The 17,462-nt window shown below is 41.7% G+C and overlaps 1 protein-coding gene across 6 annotated transcripts in view; it reads left to right on the forward strand.

Annotated features, from left to right (window-relative positions):
- The window catches only part of foxp2 (forkhead box P2), a 708,352-nt gene that overhangs the window by 492,488 nt on the left and 198,402 nt on the right, over positions 1-17,462 (forward strand). Inside the window, exon 1 of one of the 6 annotated variants that reach the window (XM_080191078.1) lies at positions 9,600-9,678. The exons of the other annotated variants lie outside the window; for them this stretch is intronic. The gene's annotated coding sequence lies outside the window, so the exon portion shown is untranslated. Of the gene's footprint in view, positions 1-9,599; positions 9,679-17,462 lie in introns of those variants that run through there. 6 annotated transcript variants of the gene reach the window in all.

The raw sequence follows: 17,462 nt of genomic DNA on the forward strand, positions 1-17,462 counted from the left end.
TGATTTAGGCATGCAGCCCAGCACTAATGACATTTATTGCATGTCAGAACAGAGGCCCAAGTTTATATGAAGCTAGGACTATCATCCATAACTTAAAGCTAGCCCGCACTGCTTGAAGAGGAGGTGCATTCTGGCTGGAGCAGGTTTTAAGGTAGATAATCTAACCTGAAATGTGATTAGTGGCACAGGAGAGAGTATGCATCAAGGTCCTGTGATGCTACGTTGAAGGTTTTGATGCAGGAAGTTGAGTGAAAGAGAGATGTACTCAATGCACAATGATCCAGGAAGTCCTCCAGAAGTACATTCCAAAGGTAGTGAATTAAGATAGCTTTTGCAGTCATTGCAGGCAGTATAGCTCTGAGGACGTGGATGGATTGCTACAAGATGTTCAATGACTCAACACAACTGGTGAAGATCAGCAAGTGCATCTACAAGTGCCATATCTTACCACCTGAACCACTAACGTCAAATAGTATTCAATTCGCCACATTCCATCATTATCAACAATCTCTACCAATTATGAATCACACTTAATATTCAGCTCTTCACCTCACCCTCACACACTTAACATTGTTATAAGTTTCCCATTCTGAGCCTGTACATGTCAAATTTTCAACAATGATAGCCACGACTCCCAAGCATTTGTACCTCTCTGATACATTTTCCTCTATCTTGTAGTTCAAAGTAATGCATCCCAGAGGCAGCAGCATCTAACTGGTGAGGGTCAGGCAGTTACATGCCCTTACCCCAATTGAGAAGAGATTTCTACCCATTATTGAAACACCCATAACAGAGAACTGAAACCATTCAAGATAACGGTAAACACATTCCAATCCAAAGATGTGCAAGTTAGGTGGATTGGCCATGCTAAATTGCCCCTTAATGTCCCAAGATGCATAGGTTGTGGGGGATTAGGGGAGGTAAATACAGAGGGTTAAAAGGATAGGGCTTGGCTAAGATGCTCTGTTGAAAAGGTAAATGGGCTGAATAGCCTCCTATTGCATTGTAGGGATTTTATCATTCCCCCTTCTCGTGTCCTACTTTGCTCACTCCCACTTAGGAACAGGAATAAGTCACGTAGCTCCTCAAAACTGTTCCACCATATACTGGCGTCCTGGCTGATCTGCAACCTAACTGCCCACACCTGTCATTGCCCCATACACTTTAATACCTTACCAAAAAATCTTATCAATCTCAGTTTTAAAAATAACTGTCGATTGAGCATTAATAACCATTTGTAGAACATAGTTCAAACTTTCACTACTCCTTGCATGAAGAGGTGTTCCCTAATTTTACTTATGAAATGTCATGTTCTGATTATTAGAGTATATCCCGCAAATACTGGAATCTCCAATTGGTGGAAATAATTTCTCCCAACCTATCCTATCTGTTCCCTTAATTCCTTGAAAACTTTGATTGAATCTCTTCAGATTTCAAACTGAAGATGTACGCATGGACCTCCTGCTTTCTATCCCTCTCCTCACTACAAGCCTACCCTTACATCTTTCTCCTTTCAGCTCCCAACAAGTACAATCTGACTACACTGTAGTGGAAGACAAAGTGGTGGAAGAACAGGAGGACAGTGATGAAGGAGGAACAATATCACTTGTTCTCGCACACCACACCACCAGCTTAAATACTGACACGACAAGTTGCTTTAATCTCTGTGGAGACTCTAGGAAGAGATTAAAACTGCTAATGACTAGCTGAAAGGGCAGCACAAAAGTTCACATTTTAAGACTTCTACTGAAACAAACAAAATGCACCATTGACTAAACACTATTTCAGTGGGCAATTTATAATTAAAATTGCAGGACAAAACTTCTGCTTTTACATTTAACACAATCAAAAATTCCACTCCATTGTCATAGTTTATGCTGTGCCTTAAGTATACATTAAATTCTCCCAGAACGAGTCTGAAGTGATTCTTGACTGATGAGGGTTTACATCTGTTCCTTTTCTTTCCCAGCCTGATAGGTTTTAACCCCAGAACAGTCTTTCACAGTGAGAGTTTTCCTTTAGGTTCTCCCTCTAGCTAGGTGAATCTTCCAGCTGAATTTAAATTTTCACTAATTCAATCTTTTTAATCCAAGCATGAGCTCCAACCCACATTCCTGCTCGATGAACCAAAAAGACTCGCTATCTCTATCTTCTCCCTTTCCCTTTCTTGGATCCTGCTCACTGACCTGCCTGTGAGTTTCAGGGATATAGTCTGGAAATCCTGTAACCTGACCCTACAAACTGTTTCCTATGGAGCATTCCCTTCTCAAAGCCCATCTCCATGGCAATAGGAGTCATGTGGGTCTTTTTATCCAGATAGAAATGATAATTGGCTATTAGACTCTCAATTCTATTCTATCTTAAAACTAAACAGTTCAAATATAATAATTTTCAGAACCTAAAGTTCTTAACACCTTCCTGGGACTTTGGAGACTAACAGTCTATCCATTGTAAGCACAGATGCTTTCCTTTAAACTTTAACCATCAGGCACCTTGCCCCAGCTCCCCTCCTTCCACAGTTTGGCTAACAGCAGAATTCCGAACAGCTTGCATGACCCTCTTGTCCATATCTCCTTCCCTTCATTTTACCTAAATTAAAGATGGTCCCAAAACATAACAATCTTACACACCTCATATGTAGCAACGTTTTTGGAGGATAGCTTTAAAATAGGATTGAGTGACCTGCAGCCAGGGCAGGGGGTAAGAATAACAGAGATTTCATCTTGCCAGGAGACAGAGTTGTATGTGAGTTCTGCTGCAAAAAATCAGATATGGACTTTGGCCTACAAAAGAACATTGATAGATAGGAATGCTGAAATGCTTGGTGCATTGGCATGCTTGCCAGACAGCCTGCAGTCTTGGACAGGCTCTGGCTTGAACTTGTGAGGGATTTTGCACAGAGCCTGGAGCCCATTGTTCCCAGCTTGGAAGTGGTGGCCAATTCCAAGAAAAGACTTGCCGATCCTTTGATAATGCACTTGGGAGCCTGTCCATGATACGATATCTGATGGCTGATGTCTCAGCTTCCATTGCAGCACAAGCTGAAGACACTGAACATCTTTGCACTGTGGTGACACTTCAGTAATACAAGCTGTCACACAAGCTCAGACTGCTGTCATGCAAAGTCACCTTTCTGCCATGCAGATGCATGCTGTTTCCACCATAGTTGCCACAGGTTATTGCAGCAGTACAGCAATCTGCACCCCAATGCATTGTTGGGATTTCTGAGGTGCCAAGCCAGCTTGTGACAGTAGCACCATGGAGCATAAATCTCTGTCTTCTCTCAGGGTGGCAGCATTCATCTTAAAACCACTACCAGCCTTCCAGTTTCCTTGCTGTTACTTGCTAGCCAGTACAGAGTGCTGAAAAGGGGCATTGCAGAGCTGAGCTTTTTTGGACCAGAGCTGCAGGAGGTCATCCTCTAAAGCTGTTTGCAGTCTCCCAAATTAAATTCAGCTCATTTCCACCAGCCATGCTGTAGCCACTGGGGCAGCATTGTTTTGGAACACTGAAACACAGGTGCAAAGAAGACAAGGAATTTATAAGAACGATTAGTTAGCCTTTGTATACAATATTGGGTGATTTGATTCAGAAATTTAGTTTGGAATGTTTGCTTCATTTTATTTTATGTTTTGTTTTGGCATTATGATCAAGAGAATTTTATCATGATCAGTAATAGAAATAAGGAAAGTTCTGGGAGTGTTGATGAACGGGGAATTAGGGTTGTGCTCACTGGTATCACAATTTAATGAGTTAATAAGAGACATTCAGAAAGGGATTGGTATGATTTTCTCTTCTCTTCCTCTTCCTCCTTAACTGCTCACCGCAGAGCTGGTGGCATAGCTGCACACTTATGATTGCGAGGCTGTGCAACATGTAACAGACTGCCACCAACCCTTACATGTTGTGTTGAGTACTGCAGATTTTCTTCAGAGTGGTGTGTCACATTTTGTGTGGCAACATGCCTTTCATTGTGTGTGTGTGTGTGTGTGTGTGTGTGTGTGTGTGTTGCACACAGAGTCATGAACCAGGTGGTCAATAGATAGCCTTTGTTTGAGGGTGGCACAGTGGTTAGCACTACTGCCTCACAGTGCCAGGGACCTGAGTTCAATTCTCTGCTTGGGTTGCTATCTGTATGGAGTTTGCACATTCTCCCTGTGTCTGCGTGGGTTTCCTCCAGGTGCTCGGGTTTCCCCTCTCAGCCCAAAGATGTGCGGGTTAGGGTGATTGGCCAGGCTAAATTGACCCTAATGTCAGGGGGATTAGCAAGGTAAATATGTGGGATTACGGAAAGAGGGCCTGGTGGGATTGTGGTCGGTGCAGACTCGATGAGCCGAATGGCCTCCTTCTGCGCTGTAGGGATTCTGTGATACCCAGTAGCCACCCTCTTGTTTGGCATAGTGCTTCAAATGCAGTGAACTAGTGCAGAATGAATACATCACAACTGTTATAGGGGCTGAATTTTGTGTCCCTAACAGGTGCATTTTCCGCTAGGGGGTTCATGTCAAAGGATGTGGGCGCCTATCCCTGAGCTCAGCACCATAATACAAATGAGTGGAAGTTGAAATCAGCAACCTGCCTGTCATATTTAAATGAATAGTCAAAGGTCAATTAGATAATTGACCCCGATAATATGTTGCCCATACCATAAAACATTTGGAGTGGGCAGTCAGACCAGTATTTTAATTTACTTGTTCAAAGGGCAACAAGTAAGGGACGGTCACTCTTTGCGAGCTACTCTATGCCAATCACGGGGTAGCCCCCTTAGATTGAACTACCCCACCCCTCCTAGCTGCTCCTTCCCTTAATCTCACCTGCCCCTCTCTCTACCCAAAGCTTTGTGATCCAAAACCTTGGATTTGCCAACTCTGGAGATCCATGAGCCTCGATCTTCTTCTGTTGTCCTGGTAGCTGCCACTGACCCCCTCCCTCATTGGTGCATTTTATGGCTGGAGGGTAGGTTGGCATGGAGCACATCGACTCCACACTGACATTGTTTCTGCAGGGGGCTGGGGTGGGGTGGAGGGATATGCCATTCCCCCAACTCCCCCAGCATTATTCAGCCCAATGATACCAAATGTTGATTTGTATGATATACTGTATATGGAGACATACCAAGTGGCCGTTATAGTGTGTCTCAAAGTTGACATATCCGTCTTCAAAGAAACTTGGATGTAGTCAGTCACACCCTGGCAAGACTACAATTCTCTCCCATCACAAGTTTGCCTTTGCTACCTTTCCCCTGGCAAGAGAAAATGAAATTGTTTGGAATGCAGAATGACTTCTTATGTAATAATGGATGACAAACTGGGAGATGTTGCAAATATTGATGGCTGTAATCTGGAAGGAGCCAGACACAGAAATGTTCAGGGCCAGGGTCACCTTCAGCTGCTGGCAGTGCTGTCCTCGTCCTGCGGTGAGGCAGCAAAAGGTGAGATTTCAGTCAGGGCCACTTTAGTGAAGCAGAGATGCCTGACACATTCTTCCACATTGAGGTTCAGTTGGGGATGGCATGTGGCACAGTGGTTAGCACTTCTGCCTCACAGCGCCAGGGATCTCGGTTCAATTCCAGCCTTGGATGACTGTCAGTGTGGAGTTTGCTCATTCTCCCCGTGTCTACATGGGTTTCCACTAGGTGCCTAGTTTCCTCCCACACCCCAAAGACATGCCGATTAGGTGGATTAGCCATGCTAAGTTGCCCCATGGTGTCCCAAGATGAACACATTAGGGGAATTTACCAGGGTAACTATGTGGGGTCACTGGGATAGGGCTGGGTAAAATGCTCTGTCAAAGAGTCGGTGCAGACTTGATGGGCCGAATGGCCTTCTTCTGCACTTAGGGATTCTATGAGAATTGATCCCCAAACATTCTAGGTCGATATGCCTTCTGCTCAGAACTCCTGTTGCTCCTGCCACTGCCTGTTCTCCCTTTTCCAACAGCCTGTTTGGCTCAATGATGCAATGTGACCATTACAGCCTAGGCCAGTATTTATTGCCCATACCTAATTGCCCTATGGTGGTAGTGATCTGCCTTCTTGAACTGCTGCAGCCCATGTGGTGCAGACACACCCACAGTGCTGTTAAGTATTTTGTACGGAAACATTGAAATCATGATTAAGTTCATTAGCATGTTGATTCCACCAACTTCAAATAACTGTGCAAATCACCAAATACTTACGCAAACTTCACAACTGGGAGGAGTTTCAAGATTAGTTTATAGTTTATTAGTGTCACAAGTAGGCTTACATTAACACTACAATGAAGTTAATGTGAAAGTCTCCTAGTTGCCACACTCCAGTGCCTGTTCAGATACAGTGAGAGAGAATTAAGCATAGCCAATGTACTTAACCAGCACGTCTTTTGGACTGTGGGAGGAAACCAGACCACCCAGAAGAAACTCACGCAGACACAGGGAGAATGCGCAAACTCCACACTGACAGTGACCCAAGCCGGGAATCAAACCTAGCTCCCTGACGCTGTGAGGTAGCAGAGCTAACCATTGCACCACCGAGCTGCCCAGATGTCAGCCTGGGTGTGAAATCAGTGTTACGTGTTGACCGACGTCACAGCCTACCAACTCTGCATACTTCCGGCACGTACTCTTGCACCTTACCCAAAATGGCATCTAGCAGTGGCCATACCAGAAGTGTGCATGTGTGCTATTGATGCCATTTTGGAGCATAAACAGCACATGTCTCACCCAAACAACGGACACTATAGATCCAGGTTTTGTGGCCTTAGCCTTTTTTTCTTAGGTTCCTGCCAAGCACTAAAGTGGAAATTCTGGGTGGGGAGGTGTCGATCTCAAACATTACGTTTCTGATTCTAATTGCCACTGAAACAACTTGCTGGCTTGCTGAGGATCAAAATGTTTTTGTCAGTATGCTTCTCTGGCTGCACGGGCAAAATGTCATCAGAGGGCACCACAACTTTAATGATGTTTTACTATTCGCACATTAAACACGGCAGTTTTTCAACTGTATGCGCTTCTAATTTTCTTTATGGAATTGCATTAGAGACTATAATTAAAGTGGTAAAAGAAAATTGGGTGCTTATAATCCCAGTGGAAATTCATGCTAAAGAGTGAGGTCGTGATCACCCAGAAAGAATGCCCTTCACTCTCAAAAGTACAAATTTATCTCTGCTGTTTCTGTCATAAAGCAAATGGCATGAAGCATAGCAAGAGAGAAAATACTATAGCACTGCAATGAGCAAGCTGACACTACCAAATGAATATTCATGTATTAATTGTTTTCCAACATGCTTTTGTATTGATTAACCAGAGTTACGGCCAAGTAATTTGGAGAAAAGTGGCCTCATGTCATCCAGTAAAATTAAAAGGCTGTTTTTTTCCAGCAGGTGTGAAATACTAAACAAGAACAAGGTGGCGCATATCAACACAAAAACTGTTTAAGATTAATAATCCTATGCAGTTAGGGTCAGGCCGTTGAAATGTTATTGGAAAAGAGATCTGTCTTTCAGCTGTGGTGTAATTCTGTTGAACATTGTTCCTGGTGGGAATATTAGAGCTGAGCAGAGGTGGGTGTATCAGTGCAATATAATTTTAAACTGTGATTTGAACACCACCTTTTAGGCACTGTTGTTGCAAAAATATGACAGCAGCACTAAAAAAGAAACGTACGTGGAACGTAGAGGCAGGAGTAGGCCATTTGGCCCTTTGAGCCACCTCTGCCATTCATTTTAATCATGGCTGATCATCAAATTCAATATTCTTATTCCACCTTCTCCCCTGTATTCCTTGATCCCTTTAACCCCAAAAAACAAATCATGATTATGCGATTTCTGCATTGCTGAATTTCCATAGTGCCCTCCCTATTGTCAATTCACATTATCCTGCTGAAATTCAGTGATAGATTTAAGATTAAGGTCTCTTAACTTCAGTTTTCGGTGCTTTGTCTTATATGATGAGATTGTACATTACATGAAATTACCATACTCTAACCATTAAGAGCTGATATATTTCAAACATTACTTTCTGTGAGTTCTACAAGCCATCATAGTCTTCTTAATCCTTCTCATAAGCAGATATTCCCATGATCATAGCGGTAGAGACCTTTTGTTAGCATTACCCGTTTTAGTTTCAGTGCTATAGATTAGTTCAGATATTTATTTTAAGGTTGCAATTAAATATAGTTGAAACTGCAATATGACTGCATTCCATGGTGTGTATTTGTAGTTTGAGGCCGTACTCTTTTTTCTGGTCAAAACATAAAGGTACTGCTAGAACAGGTCAGTTTGGCTTTCAACCTATTGGGCCCCTAAACAGTCCAGTTCAATCTGCTGTTATGCTCTTGCATTGTAAAAACAGTCTGAACAATTTCAGTGGCTAATGCCAAGCTTTAGGAGTTAACAGTTGGGGAGATAAAATTGCACCCTTCAGTGTTGGGCATGTTTGCATTGGCCCAGGTCCCTGTATCTGAGATTGACATAGTAATGCAGAAAGCTGGTATGTGATGTAGAACTTACACACTTTAAAGTGTAAAAAAAACTACACAGGCTTATGTTTTCTTTCTCTTGTGGAAAAAGTGCAAGGTTACACAATACAGACGGTTTTCATCTTTTCCCATAAATGCACCAATTCTTGGGATATAAATGACTGAATTCATCACCAATTCATCAGGGACACAGAGCTATGCAGTTCTGTTTACAGTGGCGGAAAGTTAATATAAATTTTCATCAGAAGGGGAAGTTTACACATATGATTCTATTTGTCCTTCATTATTAGCACCTGAGTCTAGGCTGGGAAGCATAATTGTCTACAGGCACAGGCCAAATAGATGCAAGGGAAAGGCAAATAAGCACACCAAAAATAATTTTATGGTTGTCTGTTACAATTCTCTCACTGGGATTCTTAATCTAAAAAATCAATAAACAATGGGACCAAAACTCTTCCCTCAGATCAGACACAGCACCAGTTGAAGTAGCTCACAGAAGATGACTATTCCCTTTGCGTACTTTTAACTTTTTTTCTGTGCTTTAAAACAGAGCTCGACTCGAACATTTGATGAGGGCTGAGATACCAGTTTGAAGTATCGGCTTCTATTCGGCAAACTGTTTTTAGCTGTTTGTACATTAATACGATAATGATTGCAGCTTTTTCGTTATGTTAAAAATATCCTGAAGGATTTAGAAATTGCTCAATAGGATTACATTAGATCCAATAAAATGCAGTAAAAGTCATGTGGGATTCTTCGACAGAAACCCTTACAGGATATTCTGGTTCAAGGCCATGGCATTTTTTTTTTCAGAAAATAATAAATAAGGCACCTTGAATACTGCTTTTTAAATGTTATTTTTCTGCCTTACATATTAAAAAAAAGTTCTCATTTATTTGTTCATGTGTTTCTTTTCATATGTTGTTTGGGAATGCAGGCGGATTGAGCCCGACTTTCCTTAGACTTTGAAGCTTGCAACACATTGTGCTCAGCCAACAGGAGGTGTTCTTGCTTTAGGCTAAAATACACTGCTGTTTTTCCTCTACTTTCCACTCCTCCCCTGTTCAGACTGCTCCCTACCCACATTCACCTCGTAACCTGTCCAAGAGTTAACAAAATTCATTACTCATGTGGTCAGCTTACAGGAGCTTCGGGTAATCCCTGTTTATGGCCACGTACGACAGTTGTGCGGGTATCTTAAAGGAAATCAGTTTTGCAAAGAGGTATTTGAAAAATGTTTTCATTTGTTTAAAACTGTTGATTGTCGTGGAAAAAGAATGTTTGGAACAGCACTATCTACAGAAAGAATATGGTCTGTTCTGCCTTTAGGATGAAAGGAGGTGTGCCAAATGGTTTACTTTTGAGGTTGCCCAAGTAATTGCTCGTTACTGGCTCACATCTCATCGTGGCTGTATCTCACTCAGTTCTCAAATTCTTAATGGAAAATTAACCATGGGTATATAGTGGAAATCATCATTTTATACTTGCATATAATTTTCCACAGATTAGGAAAATACCTTTGATTCCTTTTAGTTGGTAATATCTGAATGCCTGCAAATGACAAAATTCTACACATGCGTATATCTTCTATGATAGTGACACAGTGAACATTTGTTAGGGTCTTAAATTATTACTGCTGCACCCACTATGGGCCTAAAACAAGTGCAATAGTAATCACTTCAGCTGTGCAGATTGATCATGGCATTTTCCTGGCAGTTGTCTGAAATGAATGCAGGCCTCATTTCAGTTGAGTGCAAAAGCAAGGAAGTTATGTTTAACCTTTATAAAACACTGGCTCAGCTTCAACTTCAGTATAATTCCAGGCACCACACTTCAGGGTGAATGTGAAGCCGTTTGAGGGGGGTGCAGATAAGATTCATGGTAATGGTTCCAGAGACGTGAAACTTCAGTTACGTGGATAGATTTGAGAAGCTGGGACTATTCTCCTTTGAGAAGGGACAATTAAGAGATTTGACAGAGGTATTTAAAATCAGGAGAGATCTGGACAGAGTAGATAGGGAGAAACTGTTGCTGCCGGCAGAAGAATTGGGAACCGGAGGACATCAATTTAATTGATGGACATGAGGAAAATCTTTTTTTTAATGCAGTGAATGGTTAGGATCTGGAATGTATTGCCTGAGAGTGTGGTGGTGGCAGGTTCAGTAAAGGTTTCTTAGAATTAGATAACTATCTGAGTAGAGAAAAAAATTGCAAAGCTATGCGAAAAAGACAAGGGAGTGGGAACAAGTAAACTTGCTCTTGCAGAGAGCCAATAGACAAAGTGGGCCGAATGGCCTCTTATAGAATTGTAACCATTCTATAATTTAGTATTGAAATAAGGTTCCTGCGATAATTTTTGTCACAGTTTCCGAAATTTGTTTGCCCTTGTAGAGTTTGTAATTTGGCAACCTCCAATTAGCATTTTCAGTGCTTGAGCAGTTTAACAAGTCATCTCTAAGAGGATCACTTGAGGCTGCTCAATAAAGATTCCAAAACCTTCTGCATAGAGATGTTGAGTATGAAGGTACAAGAATGACTTTCCTGTCTCCAAAGTCTGAGCTAATTGATGCTAATGAGGTCCAAAGATGAATTTACTACAGTTTTCATGCCTTGTACCTTTTGCACACCGTCACCAATATGCTGCTGGAATTTAGGCCCCGTTTATTCATTAACGTAAGAATGTAAGAAATAGGAGCAGGAGTAGGCCATCTAGCCCTTCAAGCCTGCCCCGCCATTCAATAAGATCATGGCTGATCTGAAGTGGATCAGTTCCACTTTCCCGCTTTCTCCCCATAACCCTTAGTTCCCTTGTCTATCAGAAATCCATCTACCCTTGACTTAAATATATTCAACGAGGTAGCCTCCACCACTTCAATGGGTAGAGAATTCCAGAGATTCACTACCCTTTGAGTGAAGAAGTTCCTCCTCAACTCCGTTCTAAACTGCCCCGCCCCCTTATTTTGAGACTGTGCCCTCTAGTTCTAAATTAATGAATAATCAAGGGAATAATGAATAAGGGGAGCAGTGAGGAAGTGGAGTTGAGGTTGAACATTGGCTATGATAATACTTGATGACATAGGCAGGCTCGAAGGGCCTTGCGGTCTACTCCTGCCCCTATTTCTTATGATTATACATTCATCTAAAAGGACGAGGATGAATGGGAACACTGCACTTGGATGTTCACTGCCACATCACACATCATCCTGACCTGAAAATGTAACACCATTCCTTCATAATTATTAGAAACATATCCTTCAATTCCTGTCCTAACACCACTCTAGAAGTACCTTGATTGTATGGACTGCTGTGGATCAGAGGAGTCTCACTGCCACCCATCCAAGGTCAACTCTGGGTGGACAATAAATGCTAACCTAGTAAGCAATGCCCACATCCTACAAATGAGTAAAATAATGAACTTTTGCCTCATCAGCACATTTTGTGCCACACAATTGATTAAATTTGCCCTTGTACAGGTATTCTAAAATGAGGACACTCACTCTCCTTTTTTTACTTTGTTTTCTCCACTGTCGGGTAACCTGCCTAATGTGTTGGTCAGCAGGATTTTTTAAAAATAAACTTTTACTCCATTCTTAAAGCCAGTACTCAGCATGGACTAGGAAGACCTGAATCTGTCTCCTTGCTTGCTCCAAAAACCAAATTCAATTTGAATCCAATTCATGGTCCCCATAAGGGAGGCAAAGAAGATCCAAACTGACAAGAAATGGCATTGCGTCCCATCTTGGGTTTGATCTGACATTTGATCTTAGCCAAAAGGTCAACAGAATGTGTATCACAGTGGTCTGGTAAATAGCCCCTTCACATTTAATATCCCTGTGAAAAAATGCATGCCGTCTATTCCATACCTCCTACAGTATTATTTACAATCAGGAGTTTGACAGTGTTGGACATTGAACTTGCATCTTTTTACTTTGTGGCATAATATACCTGTAGTCCAGCACACTGCAGCTTTCATACTGCTATATAGAAATTGTACTAACTACCTTTAGGTATAGTTGGGGCACAAAATTATGCAGGTAGAGATGGGAACAGAAGCAGGTGGGCCTGGAAAATGGCACCATTAAGAGCTGTGATTGTTCCTTGAGATGGTTCTGAGATGCTGCAATTTTTAAACTGAACTCGGTAAATGATAAATGACCCAAAAATAGCTGGTTTGTAATTTGACATGCTATAGAAATTAACTGTTCGATCAGTGAGGGGCAGTTTGCAGATTTTTTCACATTGTTAAAACTTGAATCATCCATGTGATGTGGACGTCACTGGCTGGGCTGGGCCAACATTTACTGTGCCTCAGGAGCAGATGCAAATTCCACCTTGGTAGAGTTGTCAATGGCTGACTATCATTGCATAAATCAGTTTATGGATGCACTGTACGAAAGGGCTGTATCTTGCATCAAGCTCCAAATGTATAGTCCAACAGGGTGCAATGAAATTCACCTCCATCATGGGGTTCCCTCTGGTTCAGAGGCGATTGATTGCACCCATGTCACCATCGAGATTTGGATTGAGCAATCAAAGAGATCCCACAGTCAAGGGATTTTACTTTACAACTACGTAGTTGATCTGTGATAACAACATGCAGGTATATACACAGTAAGCAGGCAGCTGCCATGATTCCTTCATATTCAGACTATCACAGATGCTGCCGTTCTTCATGAGACCTGAGAGGTTCTGTGTGTGACCGTTAGGGGACAAGGAATATCCCCCGAGGAGGTGGCTGCCGACACCAATGAGATGCCCTGCAACAGAGGCACAAAGATACTACTACTGATGTTATCTCAACACCAAGAGTACCATTGTGCAGTCATTGAACTTCTAAACAGATGTTTCTGGTACCATCTAAGACACTTCCTCAAAGGTTTCTTGAACTGCAGTTGTCTATTGTGCTCTCCATAACCTGATCATCCATAGAGATGTCGACCTTCCAAGTCTAGGGAGAGTCGAAAGTTGCCTCACTCAAAGACAGTGAGATAATTCTAATTTCTGAGGGTATTCTCCCAGTTACCTATTGTAACTTCAGTAGATGGTAAATGTACTTCTAGACTAAAGAATGGCTGAAAGTGGCCATTTGTGCTACTTCGGGGATTTCAAGCAAGTTACATTGGAAGATTAGGAAGATTCTCTCCAATGCCTAGATCTGAAAATCATTTCAATTCAAATAAAATTTTATTTTGAAAACACTTGAAGCCTAATACTTGATGGTTGTTGAACATGAAGGAGAACTGAAAGTTTTCTTCATGAAATGTCATAGCAACATGCTGGGGTTTTTAATGGCAGATATTTTGATTAAGTACAGATTCATCCCTTCTCACTCTTGTAGACAAATCTCAATGACTCATAGGGTCGTAATGTCCAAGCTTCCTCATGTCTGATGGTGGGATACCCCAAAGATACTCCGAGGAATCCCTCTCGGAAGTTCAAAGGTAAACATTTGCGCAGCAATTGTTCAAAAGTGTAGGCTTTCTTTGGGCAATTTCCCTGCACTGAGAGCCATCCAAAACCATGATTTAAACCGCAAATTCAAATGGTTCCAACAGGGTTACCCTAATAATTACTTTCAAAATGTTGGAAGAGTTAAAACCTTTTCTAACGTCTGGATAACTTCCATGAAGACACAGACTGTGCACCCCCCCATCTGCCCACGGAACTCCTTCCCCCACCCCCACATCTCCAACCTGCACAGGACTCCATCCTGATTAACCAACCCCCCATGGGACAACCCTGCACCTGTACAGGACTCTTCACCCCTTCTCATTCCAACAACCCACCCAATGTCTGATCCAACCTGACTGGACTCCCCACTTTGCAAGCCAGACGACCCCCCCCCCCCCTCCCCGCCCCAGGTCCGATGTCCTTATCCCCTCAATGTCTGACTGCCACCCCTGCCATTTTCCCTTACCTTAGGTGCGTACCATTTTCCTGGCTTGTCAATTTCACTGAATCTTTAAACTTATCTGGTTTATGGCAGCTAGTGCAGTAAAAAAGGTGGCCAGTCTTCCTTCAATCTGACTCTGCTGGATTGCTACTGTGGACTTTGTAGACTGCCATGCTTCCTGGATCTCACCTGGCTTGAATCAGAAATTCAGGTGAGGCAGACATGAAATACATATAGCATAGGTAACTGGGAACAGTGGCAACCTGACATAGTTTGCCACTCTGAGGAAGTTATGGCCCATTATGTTTGCTTACCTTTTCAATGTTCCCATAAGTACACAAGACACAATGATTGAACAGATATCATTGCGTTTAAGGTTACTGGACTGTACACCTTTCTGTCTCCTCACTAAGTGGAGCAATACAGGTGCGATCTATTACCTATCGTCAACAACAATTTTTGTCACGTTAAACAGGTGATTAACAGTTTTCAGAACAAAAAGTATAATTACCATAATTGCAAATTAATGAACTCTTGGAAACGACTTATAGATGGCAAGCAGAGTGAATTGATATGCATTTAGTGGATGGGGGGTGTTGTTGAGGGAGTAAGAGTTTCTCTTTTTTTTACTTTGGTGCAGCAGAAGGAGCTGGTTGGTGAGTAACTGGTAAATCAATTAGAAATGAACTTGTTATAGCTGGTGCTAGCATTTAATAAGCACCGTAAATTGTGGCGTACCTCGGGAATATTCTCAGTTAATTGAGAAAGTAATTAAATTAACCAGCTAACATGAGAAACAATGGCAGCACAGGTGTTGTGTTGCAGAGGTGGAATGTGGGTTGCCTTGAACACCAATGCAATCCAGAAAAACATGCCTGCAGAAAGCATAAGTAACGAGAGGAATTCTGGATCAGAATTATTAATCTAGAGGCCAAATTGCAGACGGTGTGCAGTATCAGGGAAGGGCAGAGATACCTGGACACTTTGTTTCAGAAGACTGTCACATGTCTTAGAATAGGGTTCTCTTGTTTTGGTCAGTGGTAAAGGAAAGAAGGGTGTGACTTGAGAGTGAGGCAGGTAAGGGGACTAAACATAAAGTAATGTAGAAGCCTCAGACTTTATAAATATCCAACGGTTTGAGGTGTTTGCAGCCTGTGTGGATGAAAGCAAGGTCTTATAGGTGGATGAGCAGACTAGTCATGGCACTCTGATGCAGGAAGCTGTTTAAGCGGCGGGGCGGGGGGGGGTTTGTGTGCAAAAGGGAATGTAATGTTAGTAGAGGACAGCAATCCAGGGAGAAAGCCACTGTTCTCTGCACTGAAGAGCGAGAATCCACAAGACTGTGTTGCCTGCCTAGTGGCAAGGGTTCGGAATATCTGCTCAAGCCTGGGTAGGAAAAAACAGTCTGAGGAAAGGGATCCAGTTGTCATGATCTTTATAGGTACAATCAACATAAGTAGAGCTAGGAAAGAATTTCTGTGTAGAGAGTATGAGGACCTGGATGCTAAATTGAAAAGCAGGACTCAAAGATAATAATCTCTGGATTATTACCTGAGGTACATACAAATTAGAACAATGAATGCTTGGCTGAAAGACTGGTTTGGGACAAATGAGTTCTGGTTCATTTGGCAGAGACATCCATACTGGGCTAAGTGGGGCCTGTACGCTTAGAACAGTCCACAAACATGTTGGGACTGCTGTTCAAGTGAGCTGCAGTACTAGGAAAGTAGAGAAGGTTAAACTTAAGAGTGGGGGCAAGGGATTGATTTTTAGGAAGATGTGGTAAATCAAAGAGTAGAAAGAAACAGAGTAAGAGAGAAAAGTATTAATATTGGAAACAGACTATGGAAAGGAAGGGACAGAGAACAAAAATCTCAGAGTAAATCAGCAAATAATGTTAGAAATTACAAAAGTAGTAGACAAAACTAAAGGCTCAGTATCTGAATATTGATAGCAATAAAACCAAGACAGATGAACTGATAACACAAATAGAAATAAATAAGTATGATCTGATAGCCATTGCAGAGACATTGTCAAAGGTAGCCTGGATGAGGAATCCATAGGATGCTTTTGGGGTAATTTCTTTGAACGGCACATTTTTGGCACCAGCTAGAGAGCAGACTGTGCTAGACCTTGTATTATGCACTGAGATGGAATTAATTATCTACCTCATAGTGAAGGTGCTCTGAGCAAGCAGTGATCATAATAGAATTGAATTTTGCATTTAGTTTGAGGGAGAAAAGAGTGAAAGTAAGACTAAGTATTTAAAACTTAAATAAGGACAGTTATGATGGCATGAAACCACAACTATCTGAAGTCAACTAGCAAATTGGGTTAAGGGATAGGTCAACGGAGAAGCAGTGGCAGACATTTAAGAGAATGTTTCACAATATACAAAATCAGTTCCTCCCAACGAGAAAGAAAAAATCCAAGGGAGAACACACCATCTGTTGTTAACTAAAATGTTAAAGATAGTATCAAACTTAACAAAAAAGCATATATTTGTGAAAAGATTGGCAGCAGGACACAGCATAAAAAACAGCAAAGAATGAGTCATGAAGATTAATAGTGAGCAAAGCATTAGAGTATGAAAGAAAGCTAGTTAGAAAGATAAGAACAGATTTGAAGTTTCTATTGATACTTAAATTTAAAAAAGGCTTAACAAAGTGGGTATTTTTCCTATAGAGAGTGAGTCTAGGGAACAAAAACTGTAAAATAAGGAGGTGACAGATGAATTGAACAGGCATTTGCATAGGTCTTCCCTATAGGGAAAGGTAACATCCCAGATATAGAAGTAAATAGGAAATGGAGGGGAGGGAGGTTCGCAAAAAAATTGCAATCACCAAGTAAGTGATACGAGCAAATTATTGGATCTGCGGCTGTCAAGTCCCCGGGTCCTGATGGACTTCATCCCAAGATCTTAAAAGAAGTGGCCAATGAGATAGTTGATGTGTTGGTTTAATTTTTCAAAATTATTGGATACAGGGAAGATTTCCATTAGATTAGAAAATAACGAATGTAACTATTTTATTCAGGAGAGAGGGAGAGAGAAGCAAGAAACTACAGGCCAGTTAGTTTAGCATCTGTCAGAGGAAAATGATAGAAGCTATTACT

The sequence above is a fragment of the Carcharhinus amblyrhynchos genome, chromosome 6 (genome assembly GCF_965287045.1).
Source record: "Carcharhinus amblyrhynchos chromosome 6, sCarAmb.v2.hapA, whole genome shotgun sequence".
Taxonomy (NCBI): Eukaryota; Metazoa; Chordata; class Chondrichthyes; order Carcharhiniformes; family Carcharhinidae; genus Carcharhinus; species Carcharhinus amblyrhynchos.